Here is a 13,742-nt window from a genome sequence, read left to right as displayed (position 1 = left end):
CAGTTATTCTTGCTGCCACTTGCTGCACTCAAATCCCCAAATTTAACGGGCCCGGATGTGTAATATGCTTCACTACAGAAAAGCTTTGATGCCAGCTCTCTCGGCTTCGGAGTCTAATATGAGCATTTAAAAAGGCCCAGTGTATGCGTAATCAGTACTAAAGATTTTCCTCTTGTTATAGTCTCCGGCTAATATGGAAACACTTCAGAGTGTATAACACTCAGTGAGCCTCTAAAGCGTGCAGCCAAGTACAGACGTGATAACTGAAGTGTCTTTGTAAATAAGTAGAAACCTGCAGAAGTTAGAACACTGATTTCTCCTGACCCAAGATGGAGTGAGTGCAGTGATTTTTTTAAAATAAATTGTATTATTATCTCTTTTAAAACAATTGCAAGCATTAAATGTGTTAGAAGACAAGCAATTTTCATGATTGTAATCAATAGAAAATCACTTTAAAATTAGTAGCAGCAAGTAGTTTTTACTCATTTTTGTCCGGCTCCTTAACTTGAACATATTTTTAGGACTCAGATTCTTAATAAGGAGACAATACTTAAATGTGCTACAGCTTCGTTGACAAATACCATATCACACTGAGCTGATTTTGTGAGTAATAACAGAACAGGGACAGTGGCTGTGTCGGGATGAATGTATGCGGGTGGTGTGGAAGCTGTCGTCGCTGCTCATTTCCTTTCAAGCTTCAGCCGCAGATTTACAGCAGTTGTCAGGAATATTGTCCGTATGCAGGATCGCGGGATGTCAATGATATATGATGAAGAGAGACAGTAAAAGTTGTCTCCGTTTACAGCTCAATTGCATAAAGGGAACGGCAGCCCTCTCAGGGAGTGACAGTGAGACAGCATAAAGAAAAACCTGTGACGGCTTTAAAATCATTTTGTCATTTTCATCTGACTAACTCTGGCTTGAGATGGGCAAAGTACATTTGTGCTTTTACTCGCATGAGATTCGACACATTTCTGTTTACATGATGGGGAAAGAATGTTTTGTTTAAACTCTGAGAAGGAAGGTTTTTCTGCTTAAAATGCACTTGTTAAACATAAACCTTTTTACTTTCAAAGTATTTTTTTTAATATTACTGCTGCCGGGAACATTCGCACACTCCACTTTTTCCTGTTACTTTTGTTTTGTTTGAAAAAATGATTTGGCTCCTTTGACAAAAATGTACAAAATTAATCTGATAGATTCAAAACACAAGCTAAAAACAGGCTCATTTTCTCCCCCCGAAAAGGTGTTATTTCAAACATAACACAGCGCTGATGATAATGCCTCTGCCAAAAATGTGTCTCTAGAGTCTGTTATGCTCCTCTAATGGTGTCATCTAACTCACTTGCTGCTCTTAGGTGGCCATTTTCTGTGTCTGTAATGGCCGTGGACAGCCGGGGTGAGATCATCATCTATAATGGGGGGGTTGGTTGGAAATGCCTGGTGTGATGGTTCCCCTTTGCCTCCAGCTTGAAGGAATTGGAGCCTGAGTAGACGTGTGTGATGCTGTGCAGGGCCCCCGCACCCAGTCAGACCACACCTCAAACAGCCCGGGGTCGCCACACTAAAACCTCCATTTAGATCTGGACCCAGTACAACCGCCAAAACCAAAAGCGGCACCGGCTTCAGCCAGCCGCAGTGCTAAGCTCGTTTCCTCCCAGACTAAATTTGTAAACGCCCTCCTTCATTTCACCCCCTTCACACTCCTCACCATCTCCAAACGAGTGGGAATGGTTGCCAGGCGGGGAACAACTCCAGACTTCTCAATTTGTGAACCGGCCCATTAGTGATTTTTTTATTTGTTCGATTTGATCGCCTGCCCACCTACCGCCCAACCAAAACCACCCTGCACACTACACTTCCTGCTCCACACTATAGCACATAATGCTGCAGGCCTGGTCCAGTCGCTGTGGAAGAGCTCTGGTCGTATTGCATCACTCCAGCATCCCTCTGATGGTCTAGCTTCAACATGCTGTTTCAATAAGGCAAATCATTCAGAAAAGTGAAGTCAACCTTTTATGATTTAACGGCTTCCTTCTCCCTTTGGGTTCTTGGGGGTTTCTGGACGATTCCCAGAGAATTTGTTCCGTCGACTTACCATACGGGGGACCGACTTGTTTTCTGACTAATGCAAGTCAACGTGTTAGGGCTGGTAAATCTCATTAACACCTAATCCAGTGCCATCGGTCTGATTTCTGCTCAGCATCATCATTATTTTCATAGTGGATCAATGATAGTTTCATTTACAACACTGTCTCTTAGAAGCTACGTTCATACAGGACTGATTTGCAACAGCTTTAGAAAAAAACTATTACATAACGCAGAAATGTTGTTCAATGAGTTGCAAAACTGTTGGTGTTAAACTTGTTTATGGATGATGGATTTCATTTCCTTTCTTTCAAAATACCCTCCAGTGAAACATCCTTCACTACTCAGCTTTTGTACTTTTGTGCTCAGGCACTGGCACCTCTTGGATATAATTAGAAGGATAGTGTGGTTTAACAGGGAAAAATGTCCACAGCAACTTCAGCCAAAAAGATGATCTTTTCCTAACTTTAGTCTAATCTTTATTACCAAATCAGAAATGGATGGGTATGTATGCATTGGTAATGTCATCCAGTGAATCAACTCCCAGGTTGGTTATACTTGTACTTTAACCTGGTGCTCTAAAAGCAGGCTTAGATCACATTTTGAAGCTAATGATAATAAAGTGTAAAGTACGGCAACATTGCATTTGAATTTGAACCAACTTTTTTTCACTTCCAGTTGTGTAAGGTCAACATCAATTTTCATTTTGTCTTTATTTCAGCTGTTAAAGCATTTTTTTTTGTTCTGTCCCGAGTAAACCTCTTGTGTAGGGTGTGTGGGTGTGGCTGTGATTGGCTGATGTCTTACCCTCCTGTTAGCTTTGTTGCACCTGTTAAGGTGGGACAAATAACACCAATATCATCATTAATACACTTTCTTCACATTATTTTTCTTTCTTCACATTTCAGTCTGACCAGATGTCTAATCAATCAAAATAACTGGAAACAGCTGTTTGAGTTTGAAGAGGAATTAGCTGCATTTTATTTTATACAGCCTGACAGTGCCCCACGTTCTTGTTTTGGTGGATATTTATCAATGAAAATAGCACAACTTTAGGAACAGAGAAATTACAACAAGAAAGTAAAAAAAGTGAGACTTATTTCATTAATATATTTGTACATTGTGATTAAAATATGTCTCTTTGAAAATCCTTTCATCTTTAGCATGTATCTATGTAACATATGTCTGACATATTGTTCCTTGCATGAGTTGTTCTTTTTATCTTTCTTTGTCTTTTTTGTCGAATAATTAGATTTTGGTAAGTTTGTTTGTTGCAAAGGTACTACGTAATGGATGTCTGTGGGATTAAATGCCATTTTGCCATGTTTTTACAGCCGCACACTCTACTGGTGGTCTGAATAGTAAGAGCTCCGCATGTCTTTGCACTATGATCAAAGCAAATTTGTTGGTTTAAGCTTTTGATCATGAGCATCTGCAACACTTTCAAGTGGTTTTAGTCTAGAAATAGAAAAATGCATGTAGAATAGCAAGATAGACTGCAATCATAGCATCAGTCTTAAAATCCAAACTGAATACGTTGCTAACATAGTTCAGTCACTTCTTGTGCTGTGATTATCAGCCATATTATATTCACTTACACGTACGTGTCTTGTAGTTGTATTATCGGTGTGTTTGACTTTATATCCAGTGTGTAGACCACACTGTGTCTGATCCATCCTTACTACCAAATCTCTCCACACTGTGACCTGAGGACCTATAGGTCCTGCAGCCTTCCTGTCCATAAGGTCACAGGAAGTGCAGCAGGAGAACAGTGACCTCCACTGGTGGGTTATGAAAGTGATCTGCATACATATGAATGTGATTTTCATGTTGAACATGGCAATACAAAGATAAATGAATGTGTTTTTTCAACAACAAGACAACCAGCACTGTCTTAGTTTCCTGTGTTTGTGTAAACATGTGTTGCTTATACTGAGCTTTTCAATGTGAACCCAGTAGCAGTAAGCACTCACACTCCATGGGTGGCTGGCTTTTTTTCTCTCTCTGTAGCCTTTCCCCTTTTCTGCACTTTCAGGTGGCGTCTGGGCTGGTTCTACCTTGTGGTCTAACTGAGGGCAGAAAATATTATTTGGTGCAACTCTGGCCAAAACTAATCTATTTTTCCTCGTTGGGAGAAGAACGTTCCAGTTAAGTGAACAGTCACCTGAGATTTTTCCAACTACAGAGTCTCCCTCAGTTGATTTGAATTCAGTAAAATAAAGCCTTTAAAACCGAGCACTGTGATCTAAGCCCTGCTTCAGAGTCCTTTGAAAAACTCGCTTGTTTGTTTGATTTTGACAGAACAATCTAACCAAACGGACTCTGCAGCCACACATATGATATCTAATCAATGCATGTTGCTTGGCCAATATGATCAAGCCCTTTTTGGTAGCACCAAGTTACCCATGAACACCTTGGTTAGTGGTGTAGCATGGTTCAGTCAGTTCATGCAAACTTACCTCAGGCTCCCATAACAGAACCAACTACATCACTCTGATCCAGAGACTCCCGAGACTCGGGCAACTGGTGGGATTTTTTTGTCTTTCTGTTCCTTTCCTGATGACAGACTAAAATATCTTACATGGTGGGTGTCACTCCTGAACCTACGGCATTTAGTTCATTTTAATCAAACTCTGGTTCATTTGTGCAGTAATCGCACTCGCACTGATTCCTAAGAATTGTTTACTTCTGCCAATGATTCATCATGAACTACAGTAAGGTTGATGCTCCCGTCACAAAACTCGCATCACCTCAAAAACGTTTTTCTTTTCCACTGAAGCAGATGTTGTTTTCAAACTCCATTGCATTATATTTCACACCTCAAACTTTCTGTAAACAATTAAACAAATTAAAGTAAACTGCAATAATTTACAGGTTGCAATAAAATAAACTGCTACCTCTTTTAAATAACAGGAAATAAAAACATTGTTATGGTGTAATATTTTACATGTAGTTTTTTTTTTCTTTACTGTGTAATAATATTCCACATTGCTATCAATTTTTTCAAAAAATGTCTCTCTGTGCAAAGTAGGTTTAAAAACATAAACAACTGTGGGATACTGTTTGTCCGTGATTTGGACAGCCCAGCCCAGCCCCCCACTTTGGGAACCAATGGCTTAATTTAACAGTTCATTGTGGAGGTGGAGGCCTCTGACTCTGGTGTGGTTAGGCCCACACGGTAAGTTACATTCCTGCTCTTTCCTTTCACAACATCGGACTTCTGCTGAGCAAAGCAAAAATATTGGGACCTGCAAGCTGTCAGCTGTGGAGCGGAGGCATTGGTCAAATGTTGAAATCGTTCCTATCTGCAATCCGCCAGACAACTAAACTCCAGACAGGCAAGGTGGTCTCTGTTTTTTGGTCACTTCAGGTTTAACCTTACCTACTCCCCTGGTTCTTGCAGAATTAGACCTGATGCCCTCTTATGAAAGTTTTGTCCAGAGGCTAAACTTTTGGAACCTAAAGCAATCCTACCATCATTCCCACTGTCGCCAAAGTGCTTGTTCTGAGGGGGTCATCTGATTGTTGGGGTCTTCTGTTTTCTCTGTGTTCATTTAGTGTTTTTACCTTAAAATAAAAAAATGCCTTGAGGCAACTGCTGTTTATAAAAATAAACTTGGACAAATCTTCTAAGTCAGCTCATCTTTTGGTCTAAATAAACTTTCAACCTCCACTAAAACGAGTAACTTCCTAGTTCAACATGTTTACCAGTTACATAGACATTAGAGGACTTCAGTTAATTTCTTAGGTGTGGAGAATCTTTCCTTTAGCCTTTAGAGCTATTCTGAGTTTGACCTCTGGGTTTCATCCTACAAATAATGGCGAGGACCTGGACGCTGCTTTACAATGTGTTTTTTTCCTAAATCCTTCTGTTTGGAGTTCACAGTTACCCTGGATCAAGTGCGCCAAACATACTACTACTACTTTGCCACCAGACCCTTTGAGACCTCCCTGGGCTACTGGAAAATACTCACCTGCAATCCTGAGCTGGCATGTTATGTTTTCACTTACCTGAAACTCAACAGCCTCCATACCCTCCACTGCTTCCTGTATTTCCTGAAAAAACTCCCTATTCTGCCTGTTCTGGGAAAAGAAAGAAAGAAAAAAGCTCAAGTACTCAAATCAAAATCGCTGCTAAAAAAAACCCTCAGTACTACTCTGGCCATAATTAATCCATTTCTCATCTCTGCTGTCTGGAAGAAGACCATTTCTGTTCTGTTAAAAGAGGCTCACCTGAGATCCCCCCCCCCCCCTGATCTGAATTACAATAAAAGAAACCTTTTTGAAAGTCTGTGGTCTGGCTCATGCTTCAGAGTCCTTTGCAAAAGTTACCTGTATTGGTAGTGACACACATGGATCCAAATAGACATTAAAGAATATCAACTTGGACCACTCTTTTATGTTTATATAGAAAGGGGCTCTAATTTTAAGCTAGGTCTTGATATTTACACTTAACTCATTTCTAATCCAAATTAATAGACAGAAAATGCGGCATCGGCTAGTGAGCTCTGGTATTTTTTGTTGTGCACTATGCACGCTTCTCTAGAGAGAACAATATTTCGATTTCTGGCCCTGAGGAGTGGTGGAAAATATTCAGATCATTTACTTAAGTAAAAACACACCACCACTCATCTCAGATTCAACCTTGATAGCAACAAAATTAAAGTTCCTACAGGCACAATAGCCCCTGATAGTATTACAGTTCATTATTTTATCATTTAGACTGTTATTTTTCATGTACAGTTAACTGAATAAGATATTTCAACACAATAACACAGCAATATATGACCCACAATTGAGATTCTTATTCCCCTAGAATTAAATGGAATTTTATTACTTTTGTCAAATTCTGATATAATTATATTTACCTACAGAGAGTTATCAGTAGCTACACTAGAATAATGGGGTAACAATTCAAGTTTTTACAGGAAAGAATAAATAATTGTACTGCATTTCATTTTAAGAAGTCATTAACCAGGTGTTTTACAGGAAAGAAGAAACAAATTACCCCAAAGTTATTATCAGAGTGCAATCGGATAGTCAAAAATCATGCATTCCAAAATAATGCATAATTACAGAGGAAGAGTAGGAAGCTAAATCGATCCATAAGACAAAAACGACCTTATCTACAATGTGACGGGGAAATATTGTCGATTTTTACACTGAAACATATGGAAGTTATGACTTAAGTTACTTACATTACATTTTTTTTTCTTTCCTATAAAACATCTGACATTTCTCATGCTATAAAGTTATTGACAGTCTCATTTGTGTCTGCAAAATCTGAATTGTTACCACTTTATTTGAGTATATCTACCAGTATTAAGTATAGGTATTTGTATGTAAATATATTTTAATATATTAGTCATGGACCGTACTTTAAACTACTACTGAAATGTGCAATTATCCATGAAAATGACTAAGCTGGCTGACGTTTCTTTTGTCTTTCGTTTATGTTTTCAGTTTTTTTGAATTGCTTTCCTTGTTTTTCTTTACACTGAATGGCCCAGCACATAATTTCATTGTATTTTGGGTATAACGATCATTAAAGCGTCTGGACTTCTTTAAGTTGCTTGAAGACGTTTCACCTCTCATCCAGGAAGCTTCTTCAGTTCTGATCCTGAATGGAACTGTTGAAATATTCTTGTCTGTATCCTACGTTCATTATTTATATAGATACCTGCCACTGTAGGCAACATGTCCAGTGTCTGTTGAAGACACTGAAGTTTAGATAGACTGAAACATTATAATTACTACATATTTTAGCATGTGAGAGCTTGTCGTCTCTGTCACAATAATATCAGTGAAATTAAAATGTGATCATAAGCCTAATCTTAAACCCATATTTTAAAAGTAAACGTTGGCTTATTCCACTATATATTTGATGTATTGGATTAGATCTTTTATAATACAATATTTATGTGAAGGTTGCCAATCACTAAAAGTGCAAATTGTTAGATGATTGTGAAGAGATATAAAACGTTCCTCCTCTGGCATCTCCTCTCCGTGTTCTGACTGAGCTGAAATTCCTCACTCTGCTCAGTTTACATCACAGATTGTTTTCTGCTGAAGGCATGTTTAAAAATTCAACACCGTTTGCTTGACATTTATCTGCCTGCAAATAAATAGCGTGTCTCCCCAGCAGCTCTTGAGTCAAGGGTTATTGCTGCTCGGTGTCAGTCTGATTTAACTCTTGCCCAATAGAAACCCCGTGACCTCTGCATATTTTGCACTCAGAGGGGTCACTGGCTGAGCCTCCCGGGAGCCGTTCTGCTCTCGGTCTCCTCTCACGCTGGGAAGTGGAGTTCCCAAGCATTTCCCCTGACTGTGGTCCAGAACAATCCCAAGTCGTCGCCCAATCAAGAGACTGGAGAAACAGCCTTTTAGCTTTGTGGACATGACGCATGGCCAGGACAATAGGAGGATACAGAGGCATGCTGTAAGGGTGCAAATACCAGCAGGGTTAAATAGGTTGTCATACAGCGTAGCATCGATTTCCTGAATTTTATGTGGTGACACTTTAAGCCAGCTGAGGTCCTCTTCATGTTTTGCCCTATTAAAAATGATGACCCATAAAAGAAACCCTGATAATATATAAAATGTGTTGCCCGTGGATCGTTTCCATGGGGAGTCACGCTATAAACTGACCAGAGCTGAGCCTTTCTGTTGCCTGCGTGTCGTGACATCTGTTGAAATCATAGCCCTGTATTCAACAGGACCCTGTCCTCGTCCTGTTTGCAGTTGCTGTGGAAACAGGGTAGTGTGCAGGAGGTAGTGCAGGGTTTGGTCCAAGCTCGCTGGGACTGAAGAGGAGGCGGCGGTTTGGACGGGATGGACTGCATTCAGTTCCAGGGCTTTCCAGAACCTCCCAGGGGCTTCATTAAAACAAAAGGAGGAGGCGGAGGAGGAGGAGGGACTTCCTGTTGGAATGCAAGAGACCAACCATGACCGCATAGGAACTGCAATGTTTAATGTGCACTGAAGGACTACACTCAACAGTAATATGGTATATATCTCTAAAGATAATGATACCTACTCTGAGCACAAACCTGCTGTAATACAGAAGTATAACAACTTTGACCTCTAGTGAGGAATAGTAAGGATTACATAATTATCAATTACACCTATTTCATCTAAATTTAAAGTCATACATAAACTAAATGCTGTGTTGGATATATATGTTGGCTCATAATCGTCTGTCTTTCTCCTTTTAAAGTAATCTCCTGGCACCTCATGCAGACTCATACGTCACCTTTTTTCACCTTTGAAGGCAGGGCTGATTAATAAACTTTTTGTCGTACAATATTTGCAAATTATTTAGCAGTTATTTTATTGTATGCTCACACACTGTTCACATGCTTTTTTTGTTGATTTAAAGCTGCTTCATCATAGCCGCTCTTAAAACTTAAAAAGGACCATTCTTTATTTGTTGTGTCACAAACCACAATCAGCTAATCGTTTCTTTACAATCTCTGTGAGTCTTTGGAAGAATTCAGTCATCAGCTTGAAGATAGTACACTGAACAGCAAATATTTATTTCAGTGTAGTTGTTATAGCAGTAACATGATACTAATTATCCTCTATAACGTTTGTCATTTTATAAACAAGAGTCATCGTTTGTCTAATGAAATGCTGTTAACATTGCATGGCCTTTGTTTACACTTTGTTTGCTTGAGAGATAAAAAGTCTGCCTCAGTGGCATCTGAGCCTAATAAATTCTGGTATTTTGCAGACAGGGAGCCAGGTCCAAAAATGAAACCAGCCATTGGAACACAATCCTGTTTGGGCCCAAGTCTTGGAAAGAGTTTTGTAGAATTCAAGTGAAATGTGACAGTACACTAAGTTTTCCACTAAGCCCTTGGCAACACTTTCTAATCCTGGGGCATTAAATTCTGCCATCCTGTTAGATGCTCCTGGTGTTGTAGGGAAACTAAGAAGATGTTAAGTAGTGCTCTGCCAAATGTAGACACTCATTGATACTGGGTCTATTTACATTAAGCCTTGATTTTACTCTGTTGTGGACTCGGACACAGACAGCTGGATGGCTGAGTAGTGATTCCTGTTATACTTCTTTGAAGTCCATTGTCTGGTGCAGCCTGCACGGTTGTTAGAGGGGTGGATGTGGGCTAAGATAAATGTTGGTGAGTTAAGCGACCATGATTTGTGTTTTGCACTTCATTTCACTGCTTTTTGCTTTTGTCATCACTTGCAGTTTATGTTTAGGTATCACAAAATACTTGGTTAGTTTGATTGGTTGAGTTAAAGTGTGGCCCTTCACAACATTAAACCTACAGGATGAAAAATAATCAGTACCCATCAAATTTAAATGGGATGCCTAGGGATCCTTTAAAGTACAAGCGTCCATAAGTGACAAGCAGAGAGTGAGTTACCTACCTCACTACAGCTCGCTTTTTGTTCACTACAGTGTGAGAATGAATGAGAACAGGCAGGGTGCGGTCACCTTGTTCCAGCGATTTCCTATAATTTATGTTCCAGTGCATTTGGTATCACAACATAGGGCTGCACAGAGGGGAACACACACATTTTAACAGTTTCTCTTTCTGCTTTTTTTCCACCTTCCACTGTGAGCTGGTTCAACTTAGACAGGTGCAACAGCCTGTAGCTGCAAGCCTTCACCAACCATAATTACCCGTTATACACTTTACATGCATTCTGAGGGTGTTCATGCTTTGTTGTCCTGCAGTATTGACCATGTCAGCTTGATAGCTTGATGAGTAGCTTGAGGGGGACAAAAAGGGATTTCATGTTGCTGTTTTCCAAAACAAAATGAGCCAGAAAGTGAGAGGCAGAAACATCAATACAGAGCATTATTTCATGATTCACTGGTGATGATAACTACATATACTCCCTGCAGATATTTTGTAGGACATTTGAGACAGAAAATGTTGCGTGCTTGTGCAAAATGTGATTACACAAAGCTTAAAATGACTCCATACTAAGATAGAAAATGGTGAAAAGGAGAGGAGAGACAGAAAGGGAGAGAAGAAGAGAACAACACCTGGGGTTTGACAGTTGCGTTACTGCAGTTCATCATCCGGCAGGAAACAATGGGGATGTTGTCGGTCTGAAGCAACAGACTCACTCAGGAACCAGAGTGGGAAGCCTGCCACTTTGGATCCCAGATAGTTTTCCATAAAATTGATTTACGTCTCTATTTTTAAAGCTGCAATGTCAAGAAAGTGTAACAAGAAAAATAAAACGGTTCACAAGTCACACTGAAATTAAAAGCAGTGGGTGTAAAATGCCTCGGCCACCGTGACCTGACAATGTTCCTGCAAACCACTGCAAAACCATCAAGGCCTAAAAAAAAAAAATCCCATCACTGTGACAGAATTGAACATTTGGATAAAGACTGGTCTTGAACAAAAACTCACTGTTACTGTAATTTTGGATGTTCTGTGAAATGAATAAATAAACTCTGAATAAATAAACTCTTTAGTTTAAAATTCATTATGTGTGTTTGCTGCATGCTTCACAGCTATTTGCCAAGTATACAAACAGCTGCATACAATGAATTCCCTTTGAGGTAACTGTTTATTTTTACTTGTCCATCACCAGATAACTTTCTCAGCAATTTGTCCAAAATTCCGCTACATTCTACAAAGACCAAATTATTACAGTGCAAACACAGAGAGGAGGTACAGATTACATGTTGGTGTACACGACACATGCAAGATAGACTTGACTAATACTGTGAGGATAATGTGCTAATACACCATAAGACACCATGTGGATGAAAAAGCGTGCTAAATGCAATGTGAAAACAAATGTTCACCTGACTTTGCATGTGAAGTGAAGTACACTCTCACTGTTTCCATGGAAATTAAGAAGAGACATAGCAGCTGGTTGCTGATGCACATGCATCTTCATTAATTGATCATGAGCATGTGTGTGACTGGCTCTATAAAAGCAGAAGGTTTGGCATTTTGCTGGTCTGGAGCATTCAGGTGTATGGCTTTTTGCTTCTCGTCAATCTGGGAAAGGTTTAAATTTCCAAGAATTTGAAGTCTAGAAGGGAAAAAAGATTATTCACGAGTGGAAAACATTCAAGACAGTTGCCAGTCTTCCTAAGAGTGGATGTCCCTGATACTTCACCCCAAGGTCAGACTGTGCAATCCTCAGAGAAACTGCAAAAAACCCAGAGCTACAGCTCAGATTCTACAGGCCTCACTTGGCATGCTAAATGTTAAAGTTCATGACATAAAGCCCTTTTCTCTCTAAGAAGAACATAGCAGTACATCTTAGATTTGCAAAGTGACATCTGAGCAAACCAAAAGACTTCTGGAACAATGTCCTTTGGGCACACAACACCAAACTGGAGATATCTGGACATAAAGCACAGCGTCACATCTGGTGAAAGCTATCAGTATATTAGCTGATAGGCTGCCTATCAACACAAACACCTCATATGATGATGATGGTGATGACGACTGGGGCACATTGCAGTCACTGAGTCAATCATGAACGTATTCTAGAGTCTAATCTGAGATGATATGTTTGACAGCCAAAGATTTATAAGTGAATAATGAGCATTAATACAGCAGCAAACAGAACAGCTGAAAAAGAAAAGAGTCAAGTCAGTGCAGTTTGACTCGACCGTTGTGTGAATGCCTGCAAAACTCAGTTAAGTGAGAGGCTGTCATGCAGAAAACCATAGTTGAAGTTAGTCCTCCCTTTTTTCAAATGTTGCTCTGACCCAACTTAATTATCACAGACATTTTGACTTGAAATGGACGGATGGGGAACTACAACCCTTTACTAAAAACATAATATCATAATCAGTTTGCTATCCAATCTTGAGTGTGGGCAACACAGAGACAGGTTACCTACCCCACAAAAAATGGGCACTCTACATCAGCTGATGGCTCAAATGATCTGCATCCAGTTAATGGACACTATTTAAGGCACCTACCAGCCGTTTCTGCTCATTTGCAGGCCGCTTTGCACCGCTACCCCAGCTCCTCATGTTTATGCTGTGTCCGACTTAACAGATGTCATCACTGTCGTCACCGAGGCCCGCTATGTTGCCGTAGATTGAAACAATCTTCTTTTGACTATCAAACTTTAAGGGCTTGGTTGGCGCGGACGGCTGGCATACAAAACGCACAACTCCAACACCCGAGAGCTAGGTTCGCCTCACTTGTGTGGTTAGATTCATGCAACAAAGTCACTATAAATTTTCTAGTTTATGTCTCCATTCCTATTGATTACTTACCCTGTCATTTACAGATATATGTTATCGTGGAAAATGGCCAAAAAGAAGTCCAACAATACAACAACAAAGAAACACAAAAAGTCAGATAGTTAGACAAACGTCAAAGTTAACCAAACATATCTGAAAGCAAAAAACAAAGGCGGACAGTTAAATTATTACCCAAACTATCCAATGTAAACATCCATCCTAGTTTACAGACCAACTTCCTGCTTCACGATCATGTATTATAATAAGGAATGACCGTACTGACAAGTGCAGTTGCTTTTGTTCTGTCTCCAAATGTGGTTAAAATGTGGTTTAGATATTCTAGCTAAACTTGGATTCATTACAACATACCTGATTGTCTGTTTGTGTTTCTTTTCCTGCTAAACCATGTTTCCAAAACTGTGAAAACACAACATACGACCCAGTTTATAAT

The sequence above is a fragment of the Mchenga conophoros genome, linkage group LG11, assembly GCF_057382185.1.
Source record: "Mchenga conophoros isolate Kocher_MC1m ecotype Shallow Benthic linkage group LG11, M_conophoros_male_GT1.1, whole genome shotgun sequence".
Taxonomy (NCBI): Eukaryota; Metazoa; Chordata; class Actinopteri; order Cichliformes; family Cichlidae; genus Mchenga; species Mchenga conophoros.
The sequence above is the reverse complement of the archived record's forward strand: the minus strand, read 5'-3'. Positions refer to the sequence as shown.